We start from the raw sequence: 12,021 nt of genomic DNA, 5'->3' as shown, positions 1-12,021 counted from the left end.
GGTATCCATTGGTCAGTGGTACTTAGCAGTACCAAAAGGCCTTTCACTCCCTCCGTCATTCATTCCATATGTTATTGGATGCTCCTAAGGCCGGGTGCCACGCTCACCAGTGGGCTTACTGCGGTGAATGAGCTCCCTCCAGCTGCACACAGTCTGGTGGGGCATGGGGACAAGTAAAAATGAAAGAGGAGCGATGGCCCGGTATTTCTGAGCCGTGTGGATGACCATGCGTATGGGGGTGTGGGATGAAGAGGGAAGTTACCTGCACACATTCTCTTCTCTGACTGACAAAGAGCCTTCCAGAGCAGAAAGCCGATAAACTGGTACACCTCCAACTGTTTTGTCTTTTGCTTTTGAAAGATGAATCACTTCAGAGAAACAGAGAGAGCAGAGTTCTTATGTCAGCGAGGCAGAAACAGAAAGCCAATAGTTCTGTCCTTACCCCCGGGGAGAGGACTCAACCCGGACTCCCTTGCTGTGGGCAACGGTGGGGACATGTGAGATGATGGGGGTGAATATGCTTTGCAGACTGTGAGTTGCTGTGCACACTTGACAGATGGTTATTATTATTATTATTTTTTCTTTGGTGAGGAAGATCAGCCCTGAGCTAACATCCATGACAATCCTCTGCTTTTTGCTGAGGAAGACAGGCCCTGAGCTAACATCTATTGCCAATCCTCCTCCTTTTTTTCCCTTTTCCCCCCCAAAGCCCCAGTAGATAGTTGTATGTCATAGTTGCACATCCTTCTAGTTGCTGTATGTGGGACGCGGCCTCAGCATGGCCAGAGAAGCGGTGCGTCGGTGCGCACCCGGGATCCAAACCGGGGCTGCCAGCAGCGGAGCGCGCACACTTAACCGCTAAGCCATGGGGCCTGCCTCCGGATGGTTATTATTAATATGGAGCATCGTCTTGCTCAATTTTATAGTCTGACCCTTGTGTTGGGGATGACAAATATAGAGAAAAGAGCCAGATTGTGTGTTAAAGACACTTCTCATTCACCTCTGGTCTGAAAGCGTCCTCCAAAGACGGACACCCAGCACCACTGATTTAGTAACGATAGTAATAATAATTATGGCACCTTACTCTTGAATACTTGATATCTTCAAAGGGCTGTTACGTAAATGATCTCATTTGGTGTCTGGAATCGGGTGATGTCGAATGGTCTGAAACTCAGATGCCCTCCGTGTGGACTGTCTGATAACTTCCTGCGATGCATCTGCCCGCTGCTGCTAGGGAATATGCCACGTCTGCTCCAGGGTCTAGTCCTTCCTCACACACAGCTGCCCGTCTCCTCTTTATTGCTGCCGGTTTGTTTTAAAATAACTTCTCCAAGCTATCAGCTCAGACAATCTGTTTCTAACATTGTCTCCTCGGCTGGTTTCCCTCGACAATTTCAATACCACGTTGAATTCATCCCAGGCTAGAAATATATGAACCAGGGATATATTTAATATGAAAAGAGACTCTGAGTACAGAATACCTGCTTTTGCTGAAAAACAGATTTTAGCAAATGATGTTCGACAAGAGGGAAAGGGAGAAACGGCCGCCTTGCGTCCTTTAAACATTCTTTCCTAGAAGGCACTTGGATCTGTTTTCTTTATAGCTTCAAAGTCTCCTGGGAGACAACTTGACAACTGCTCTGTCGATATGCGTCTCCCCAGGTGATGCCTTTCGGGAGATACTGCTTCCCATCTCCAACCCATCTGGCTTCGTTTCACTGCAAGAAGCAGGGCACAGACTCTGGAGACTTTCAGGAAGAGACTTCCCTCCACGCCTGTTGGTACCTGCAAAATGCCAAATGGACCTGCTTCTCAGGTGACTGAGCAGGTCCATATGCTGCAGCCTCCTCAAGAAGCCAGGGGATTTGGAGGAGCAGAAGTTGGGCAGTCCTGGATAGAAATCCTAGCCCTCTGCTAAAGAGCTGTGTGACTTCAGGGAACTTACGCAACCTCTCTGAGCCTCTATGTAAAATTCTGACTCTCTCTTCTGGATCATACGCTCCAAATTCCTGGGTGCTTATAAGGGTCAGGAGAGCAATCAGCAACAAGCTGTGCAGACTGCTCCTATACAGGAACCTTCAGGACATGAGGGAAGCCAAGCCCAGCTGTTTCCTGCCTCAAGGCTTCTTCTGTTATGATGTTTCCTAGTGAATAGGGGAAGCACTGTGACTATGCCCCTGCCTGTTTATCACCCACAATGAATCTGTAGCACCCAGAAGTTCTAGGTGAGTCTCATTGGATTGGCGTCTTGCTCCTGCATTGGTGCTCTCTCATAACAATCTCCAGGTTCCCCCACTGTCTTTCCTGGGAAGTCTCGCAGTGCTGCTGCCCCCAGGTTCATGGGATCCACACCCCAGTTTCCTATCCCTGTAATGGGGGGAGGGCTATCATGTTCTAAACAATCCCATTTGGGGCTGCCCATTCTTTCCTTGATGGTGACTATACCATGCCCCATTGAGAAAATAATGCCAGATATTCACATCCTGTTAGCCCTTGAAGAAGCCAACTAATGTTAACTGTGTGTGTGTGTGTACTTTCTGATCTTCCACGTTTCTAAAATATGAATTGACCTTGAACATACTAATATCTTTTACTGTCTATTTTATTCTTCCTTAATAGTAATGGTACTTAAGCTACAGGTTTGGAGTGTGTGAGTTTCAGTGAGAAGAATGCAGGTAAGTCACTTAGCACAGAGCCTGGGACATAGACACTGCTCTGTCAGGGGAGGGATATCACTAGTGTCCGATTCATCAGAGACGTCGGGGACATTGGCTCTGGACGTCCTCGGAGAGTGTTTTGGTTTTTAGAACAATGCAATGGCATTTTCTAGGTGCTGATTCTAGCTGCTGACTGGAAGATTTCATCAGTTTGTTTCTAACTTAACATGTCCAAAGTTAAATTTACATTATTTTCTCTAAAATCTGAGGCCTCCAGCTTAGAATTCTTCAGAGCCCTACAATCCGAAACATCAGAGTTTGCAAACTGGTGGCCTAAGGGCTGTATCTGGCTCACAAAAGTGGCCTGAATCATGTGTTTTTAAAAGTGGAATAATGTCATCTTTTAAAAATCAATAGATTTTATATTTAAAAATTCATATTTTTGGATTCTCCTCAAGAAAGGGCAGATCTGGCAACATGAGGCCCCCAGGGCAGCCATTGGCTGGAGCACCTTCACATGGGGACAAGCTTTCTAATTTGCCACAGTGCCTACCTGCCTGTACCGTGTCCTCGATGCCATTAATTAGATGCCATTTAATTGCTGCCTGAGTCTATGAAACAAGCTGGGAAGTTGAGATGATAAGATGATGGACAGAGATGCAGAAAGAGCTGGCAAAGTTAAGAAAAGAATGTAAAATAGAAGCATTGCTGTCAAAGGGAAATTAGATGGACTAATGAGCAGAATATAGAAAACCAAATTCCTGATGTGGAGGAGAAGCTTGAGACACATTTCCTGAAGGCAGCAGAAAGGAGGCTAAAGAGTAACCAGAGCGAAAAGGATGAAAATGGAACCCAGACGACAGATATCCAATACAGAGATACTCGACAGTTCTGAAAGAGAGCAGGTGAAATGCAACAGAATATTCGAAGACATCATAAAAGAAAATTTACCTAAATCTACATATTTAAAGGACCATCTAAGACAATATTCTAGATAATATTAATAAAAAGAGACCACTATGTAGACATATCCTGGTGATAACCTGAATTTCAATCATGACTAAAGAATCTCACATGTATCCAGACAGGAAAAAAACAGGTTTTCAAAAGAGCAAGAAGAAGGCGGCTTGCTTGAGACCATTCCTCTGCAGCAGTGAAGACCATGAGACAGTGTTATGGGCATGATTTGGAGGAGAAGAATTCCATCAAGTGCCGAGTTATCATTATATGTGAAGGTAACAATAAGACATTATAAGAAAAGCCAGGTCTGAGATAGTTTACTAATCTGTGCTGAAGTAACTTTGGGAAATTACGGGTTAAAAAAAGTTAAACATATTTCTTTACTAGAGCATTACTCAGAAACTTGAATATGATCATATGCATTGTGAGTTCTAAAAGTGGTCACTGTCAGCATTTCCCAAACTTATTTGATGATTAGATCCTTTTTTTTTGAGGTAGATTAGCCCTGAGCTAACATCTGTTGCCAATCCTCCTCTTTTTGCTGAGGAAGATTGGCCCTGGGCTAACATTTGTGCCCATCTTCCTCTATTTTATATGGGATGCCGCCACAGCATGGCTTGACAAGCAGTGCGTTGGTGCGCGCCTGGGATCTGAACCTGCGAACCCCGGGCCACCAAAGTGGAGCAAGCTACACCACTCGGCAGGCCCCAATACCATCCTGTTTTAAAGCCCACGCCTATTAATGTCTGCCGAAAGAGTATTCCATGAAATGTGGTTTAAAACATGATGGTTTAGACAGATGACATACAGGTCTTTAATAAAGTTCAAGATTCATTTCTAATAAAAGATTTTAATAATTTAAAAAAAGCAAAAGGTGCTTTATTAATATTAGAAAAAATCTATTTCAAACATAGAACCAACTTTGTAAATAATAGTGAAAGACCAATTCTATGAAACTCAGAAATAAGAATCCCTGCTATTATTATTTATTTAATAATTTTCTAGAAATTCTAAGCAAGACAATAAATATAAAATAAATAAGAGGTATACATATTGGAAAGTAAGAGATAAAATTATTACTATTTACAGATGTTTTGTTCTCTACCTAGGAAGCCATATATAAGCAAATAGAAAACTATCAGAACTTGGTGAGGTTGCCATAAAATAAATGCGCAAAAAATGTTTTTCCCCTAAGCTAGCACTGACTAGTTAAAAAAATAGAATACAAAACCAATTCAAATCTCCATGGTTAGAAACAAATCAAAACAATGCACAAACTATGAATACATTTAACACAAAATGTGTAGGGCCTGTGTAAAGAAAATGGCAAAATATCACTAGGGAACATAAAATAAGATTTAAATAAACAGATAAACATACCATATTCCCAGAGGCGAAAACTTTATTAAAAGATATCAGTTCTCACCAAATTAATTTATAAATTGAATGTGTTTCAATTTATACAAATCTCAATAATTAGGGAGAAGGGAGAATTTGATTCTAAAATTCATGTGAAAGAGTAGACAAATGGGAATGGGCAAGAAAAGGTTTTAAAATAAAAAAAAATGGGAGTGTGGAGCTCTTGCTTTGGCAAATATTAAAATCTGAAAAGGACCGTAAATAATCTGAAACTGTACTCTGTTTGCAAGAGAGCAAATTAACCTGCCAAAGTTTCACAGAGGCTGGCAGAAGACACAGACTCCTGGGTCCGAGACCAAGAGGTTTCTTTTTTTTGTTGTTGTGAGGAAGATCAGCCCTGAGCTAACATCTATTGCCAGTCCTCCTCCTTTTTTCCCCAAATCCCCAGTAAATAGTTGTATGTGATAGTTGCACATCCTTCTAGTTGCTGTATGTGGGACGTGGCCTCAGCATGGCTGGACAAGCGGTACGTCGGTGCGTGCCCAGGATCCAAACCGGGGCCGCAGGTAGCGGAGCCCACGCACTTAACCGCTAAGCCATGGGGCCAGCCCCAAGAGGTTTCTTACTCATGGCGCAGCAAGCGGCACGAGCGTCAGGCTTGTGTTGGTCCCTCTCGCCTGCCAGGTGCCAAGGGGGCAGTGCAGAGGGGTCCAGGTGGACGCTGTGCACATGGTTGATTTTCATCACAGCTGAGGTTAGGGAATCTTTTATAATGGACAGTAAGCAAACCTGCCTGAGCTTTGCCCCAAACTTGCCTTTTGCTCTGGAGGGAGATACTCTGTCTTCCAAAGCTCTTTGCTGTATACAGTTCCTTGAATAGATACCCAGTGCCTCTGCTCATAAGACATACAGAAATGTGAGAGACTCATAGAGAATCATCTCCATCAAAATCCACCCCTCGTTTCTATACCATCTTGGCTTCTGGCGAATTTTCCCATGAATGTGCCTTTTCTTTGGTTACTCTGATTAGTATGACCAACTAAGGCTGGGACCAAATCTATCCAATTTGTCTCAAATAGTATTTAATTAGGGCTACTATCAATAGGATTCCAAACATTAGGCTGAGGCCAACTTACAAGATTGACTTGACTGTGTCCCTCAGGGTCCCAGACCCAGTCACCTGAGCAAATCCCGTAAACCATCAGCACATAATTTACAAAACCAGTTTACTTTCTCCTTAAGTTTCTGTATTGATTTTGCGTGTGTGCGTGTATGTGTTCCAATAAAACTTTACTTACAAAAATAGATGGCAGGCCGTAGTTTGCTAACCTCTGCTTCAGAGGCAGCAGTGGAAAGGGTCATCTTTAGCTGACAATTGCAGGGAATAAGAGTGTAGTATGTGGTAGAAAATGTGGAGATGAGGACCAGATTCAGTGGCTACAAACTGAGGCCAGAATGCTGCACTCTTTTTCAGTTTGGAGGGGGTTGTTCAATGAATATCTATTTTGGTTCACACTGACATGAAAATTAATGATTGCCAGTGAAGGTCGGGCCAGATTAGGAGAACCTCAACTCCTGTGGTTCTTCTAAGACAGGCTAATTGGACCTGCAATTTTCAGTATTTGAAATCTAACAATTTGATCTCAATTTTTTTTTCTTAAGGACCATTTTTCTTTGTTAAAAAAAAATGCTTTAAATACATTGTCATTAGCTAGGAATGCCCTTTTACCAGTGTTCATTATCTTTATTGTATTGGACAGTAACCAAGTCTGCCCTTTGCTCTGGAAAAAGACACGCTCTCTATTTTCCAAGGCTGTTTGCTATGCTAACACCCTTGAAAAGATAGTCTGGAACAAAGGGAGTCAGTGCTCCACTTGTAAGACGTTTGGAAATGTGAGAGAATGTGGAGAATTGTCTCCCAAAGCGTACTGTAGAAAATAAAATTAACAAATCCAGAATGAATCATATTGTATTACATTTTTAGAAAACAAACTGTCAGGCATCATTTTGTTAAAAGTTTTATTATGGTAGGAAGATGAGTAAGTGAATTACTCACATTAACACCTCAAGACAATTTAAGAGTGTGTAGTTTTTCTTTTTCTTTTTGTCTTTCTTTCATCTTTTTCTTTCTTTTAGTTAACACAACATTTAAAAATTCTTAGTAAGTTTACTGATTAATCTTTTACCCCAGTTTCTATAATTTTAAATTAATTATTAATTCTCATACTATAGGTAATTCTACTAATATTTCTATTTATTTCTAAATATTTCTATTTTAACTTCTGCAATTATCCAAATAATATTTCAAAGGCATTCAAAATAACTAAATAACAAGGGAGATTTAATATCTACCACAGAAAACTAAAATATTGAATCTATTGGCACTAGAAGTATTCATATTTTCTTCAAGCACATATTGTTACCAAGTCAGGGAAAATTGGCTCCTGCTGAAGATGTGGAAATGTATTCACTTTAAAATGTTTTTTTTTTCTTTGACCCTCAAGCTTGCTGGCAGGCACTCTACAGCTTAGAAGTTGATCACTGTACTTAAAGGAGAAATTCAGATTTCTCATTTTATTTATCCTGAATCAAGAGAGGCTTATATTTCCCTCTTAGACATTACACTTAAGGCCACAATAATTAAAACAGCATAGCGATAGAGAAAAAAAGTACATATATAGACTAATTACATGAAATTTCACACATCGATAAAGATAGCATTTAAAATTGGTAGCATAAAAATTGGAAAATTAATATACGTGGTTAACTGTTTTAAGAAAAATTAAATTAGAATCATAATGTCCTATATGATGATAAATGGATTGACATTTTAAGATAAAATAAGTATTAGTTTCCCTTTCTTACTGCTCTTTGAATCATCCTCAGGCTATGCCATGAAATTTGCTTTATAAAACATTTCCCTGATGGCAGATTTTCTTGTCCTCTTAAACATTCTCTTAGGGACCTACGTGTTCAGTTGCAGGTCCCTGTCGTTTGGCTCTGGTTCACTGAGATTGCCAGCACCTAAATACTTAAAGCAGGTCTGTGCGGGGCCAGTGGATCAAATTGGACATCCAGTTCCAATTTGCTTCCCCTACCTGTGTATTTTTGCTTTCTCCAGCATACGCGAAGATGTGCTCTTGATTCAAAGTAGATGCTTAACTTTATACTAGAGGGAGACTGCCAAGTTTCAATGTGGGTTGTTCTTACACAAAAATGGGTTTGTCTATTGCTTCCGTCACCTCCCCAGTGTTTGCCAGTCCTCCTGACCCCTCCTGCTGTGTACCCACGCTTTCTTCCCCGCCTGTCATTTCCGGTGTGATTGTCCACGATACTTAGTGCTCATCAACTCTGTCGGTCCCTCAGCTCCATCCCCTACTGTCTCCTCTGCTTTGCCCACCTAACCTCAGCCCGGTTGCCTTGACTACGGCCACCAACCTCCTTTCTAACTAGTGTCCCTGCACCCAGCTTCTCTCCTCTCATTCCTCCTCCATGTCATCATGAGTATAATTTTTATTAATCTCATCATTTTACTGTCATGTTCAAAACGTTTTGATGATTCCTCAGGGTCTACAGAATAAAGTTGAAACTCCTTCTCGTGGCCTTCAAAGCTGTACCTTTTCTTACCTTGTTGGGTCTTCTCAGTGCCTCCTTGGGAATTAACAAGCTTCATGACAGGTTTGTGGTGTAGGGGGTCAGAGGTAGAAGTTTTTCTTTCTTTAACTAATAGAAATGCTAAGGATTAGTATAAAATCATGATTATTTGTAAATGTATTAGTGCCAGGTAAAGATCTAGTTTTAACTGCTGCTTCATTTGAAGCAAATTCCATTTGTAAACAATGATTTATTGAATGCCTACTCAACGCCGGGCACCAACCCAGATACAGTCAATGTATCAGCCATTCTTTGGAGTGTCCACAGTGGGTCAGGTAAACTGTAACAACCATGTGAAAAGACACATGTGTTGGTACCCATGTGGACACCCATGTACCCAAGCTGATGAGTTCTGTCTTTTCATTTCATTTATTGATTTTCTCTCTTTTTTTTTTTTTTTTTTTTTTACTTCTTTGTCTTTTCTTTTTTCCCCATTTGGTTCAAGGAGCTGACTGCAACCACATACAAGGCCTTGAGGGGAAAGCATGTCGTCAATTTGCTCTCAAATGCCTTGATTGAATACAGGTAGCAAGTAGCAGGAGCCAAGGATAAGTGAAAACAGCTTGGGCTTGAGTAATTTGGATACTTGGTTTGCTGGCAGTAAATGCATTTTTCATAGCCTGCACCTGATCATATTCAGTCATATTTTCTAGGAGATCTTTAAAAACTCCTCTGTGCTGAGCTAACTTATTTTCTGATTAAAAATAAATTATAGTAAGTAAATGGAAAAGGACAAGCCTGGACGGATGGGATGATGGAAACGGGATTTATGAATTCTCACTTGTTTGCAGTCAGCAAGCCCTTTAGCTTAAGTCAACTGCTTTACAAATGCTTGTTTATTACTTATTCTTCACAACATCTCCAGGAAGCTAAGAAATAGCCTGTTTCTCTTTTGAAGATGAAGAACTATATGAAAAGTTGGCAAACATCACTGGCCAGGCTGATGCAGAATTTGATGAACCTCCTTAGCGACTTTGGGGGCCTGTGAGTCCTATCTATAAACTCCAGATTGGAATCCCAGACAACGGGACATTAGCAGAGGATTTCGTTTGCTTGTTTTTTACTTTGGATGAGCACATTTTGAAGATGATCTTTATTGAACCAACCTAGCTTTTGGTGCCTGACCATTAGCTACCAGATAAAATCAGTTAATTAAAGCAAGTTTTAATTTACCAGCCGTTCAGTACTGGGTGGCTGCTATGATTAATGTCGAAGCAGCATAATACATGGGCTTCATGACCAAATTCCTTCAATCTGATTCAGAACTCGCAACTCCACAGCACATGTGCCACCATTCCCGACTTTCACACTCCAAATGGACTTCGCTAATAAATCACAGTCCTCCTAGCTCAGTCAGGTGGTAGTCCCCGAAATCTTCTTAGCCTAGCTCTGCAAGTAGACTCTATCAATCAAATAGAGTTGGAATCCTCGATGCAACACATTTGCTAACCTGGATCTAATTATTAATGAATTCACTGGACAGAAAAATGTGAGTGTCCACTCTGTGCCTAGCCCTGAGCCAGCCCCTGGGGATACAGTGGAGGATGAGACAGAAGTAGCTCCAGCCCTCATGGAGCTAACTCTCTAGCAGGAAGAATGATGGTGAGCAGATGATCACACAATTACGTATTTAATCACTGTCGAGATAAGGGCTGTGAAGGAGCAATAGAGGGTGCCAGAGAGTCTAGTCTCTTCATCTATTAATGGACATAATAACTGCCCACACCTCAAAGGTGGTTGTGAGGAGCAAATGAGGCAATACATGCACAGTCCATAGCCCAGTACGTGGAGCACACCAAGCACACTGCAGGGTGTTATATGTTATCATGATGTATAATTATGTGTACGATAAGCTCTTCCTGTTCCCTGAAACCAGCTCAGTGATAGTCAGAAGTTCCAAATTTATTGCACTAAGCATGCTAAATATTATGTCAGTTATTTGTGCATGTGAATGTCTGTTTTCTCTCCTTGACCCCCACTAGCCTACAAATTCTCAAAGAGAGGGGCTTTTTTTTCCATTTGGAATCCTGAGTACCTAAAAGGGAGACATGCTACTGGAGCTGGACAGATATTTTTGAGCGAAAGGGACCTGACTTTCTCTTCACATTAGATTAAGCATTTCACCTCCAGTGAATTTGCAATACATATGTAAATAGTGTATCTCTAAAAATGCATTATAATTTTACTTTGAAGGAATTATCTGACAATAGGAATATGATTTAAAGAAAATCTACCTGATAGGTTTGAGAGATATTAACACAACAGTGATTGGAAGCCCGTAGACCAGATGTCTTAGGATTCTTTTGACTTGAGTTAGTTAGCTTTGCACACAGGATGATAAAGGCGAGTGGTGGGATAATAGTTACAATCAGCCAATGACTATGTCCCAATGAGATGTAGCTTTGGCAGGATAATGGATATTTCCAACCCTTGTTGTGACAGGGATGTCTGTCTGCCTAGCTAAGAAATTACATTTCTAAGCCTCCATATGACACAATTCTAAGCCAATGAGATGTAAAAGGAATTCATTGGGTGGGACTTCTGGGAAACTTTTTCAATGAGGGGCAAACTCAGGTGATATCTTGTTGCTTTTCTCCTGTGTGTGTATTGGATGTGCTAGCTGGAGCTGTAGCCACCTTCCGTGACTTTGAGTCAAAGTCTAAGAGACTTACAGAGGCTTCATCCCTGCCCTCCTTGAGCTGCTGGTCCAAAGCCAGTAACTCTGCACGAGTTGTTGCGTGAGAAAAATAAACCCTCATTTGGTCAATTTGCTCCTATGTAGGTTTTCTGTTATATGTAGCTGAACACAAAGCCAAATGACATGCCTATTAAAAATTATACAAATTCCAACCTTATGCATCTTCTACCAACTATAAAAATATTAATGATTATTGTATCCATGTACTCCTTCTGTATTTTGGAACTTTCTAGACTAAAATAAAACTTACCAGGTGAGGACTTCTAATAAATTCCATGGGAGTATCATAAGAATTGTTTGAAATCAACACACTATTCTAATAAATCATTTTTCCTAATCTCATACAACAGTGCTGTCCTATAGAACTATACAGGAAGCCACATATGTATTTTAAATTTATCAGTAGCCACATTTAAAAAGTAAAAATAAACAGGTGCTACTAATTTTAATATTTAATTTATTTAACCCAATATAACCAAAATATTATCATTTTAAATGTAATCAATATGAAAAGTATTAATGAGATATTTTCCATTCTTTCGTCCTCTAAGTCTTTGAATCTGATTGGTATTTTATACTTAGAGCACATCTCAATTCAGACAAGCCACAGTTCAAGTGCTTAGCAGCCACATGCGGCTAGTGGCTCCCTTTTGGACAGTGAGGTCATAGAGTAACTACTCAGGACTCATGGAG

The sequence above is a fragment of the Ceratotherium simum genome, chromosome 3 (genome assembly GCF_057802395.1).
Source record: "Ceratotherium simum simum isolate JZ-2026a chromosome 3, ASM5780239v1, whole genome shotgun sequence".
NCBI classification, from domain to species: Eukaryota; Metazoa; Chordata; class Mammalia; order Perissodactyla; family Rhinocerotidae; genus Ceratotherium; species Ceratotherium simum.
The sequence above is the reverse complement of the archived record's forward strand: the minus strand, read 5'-3'. Positions refer to the sequence as shown.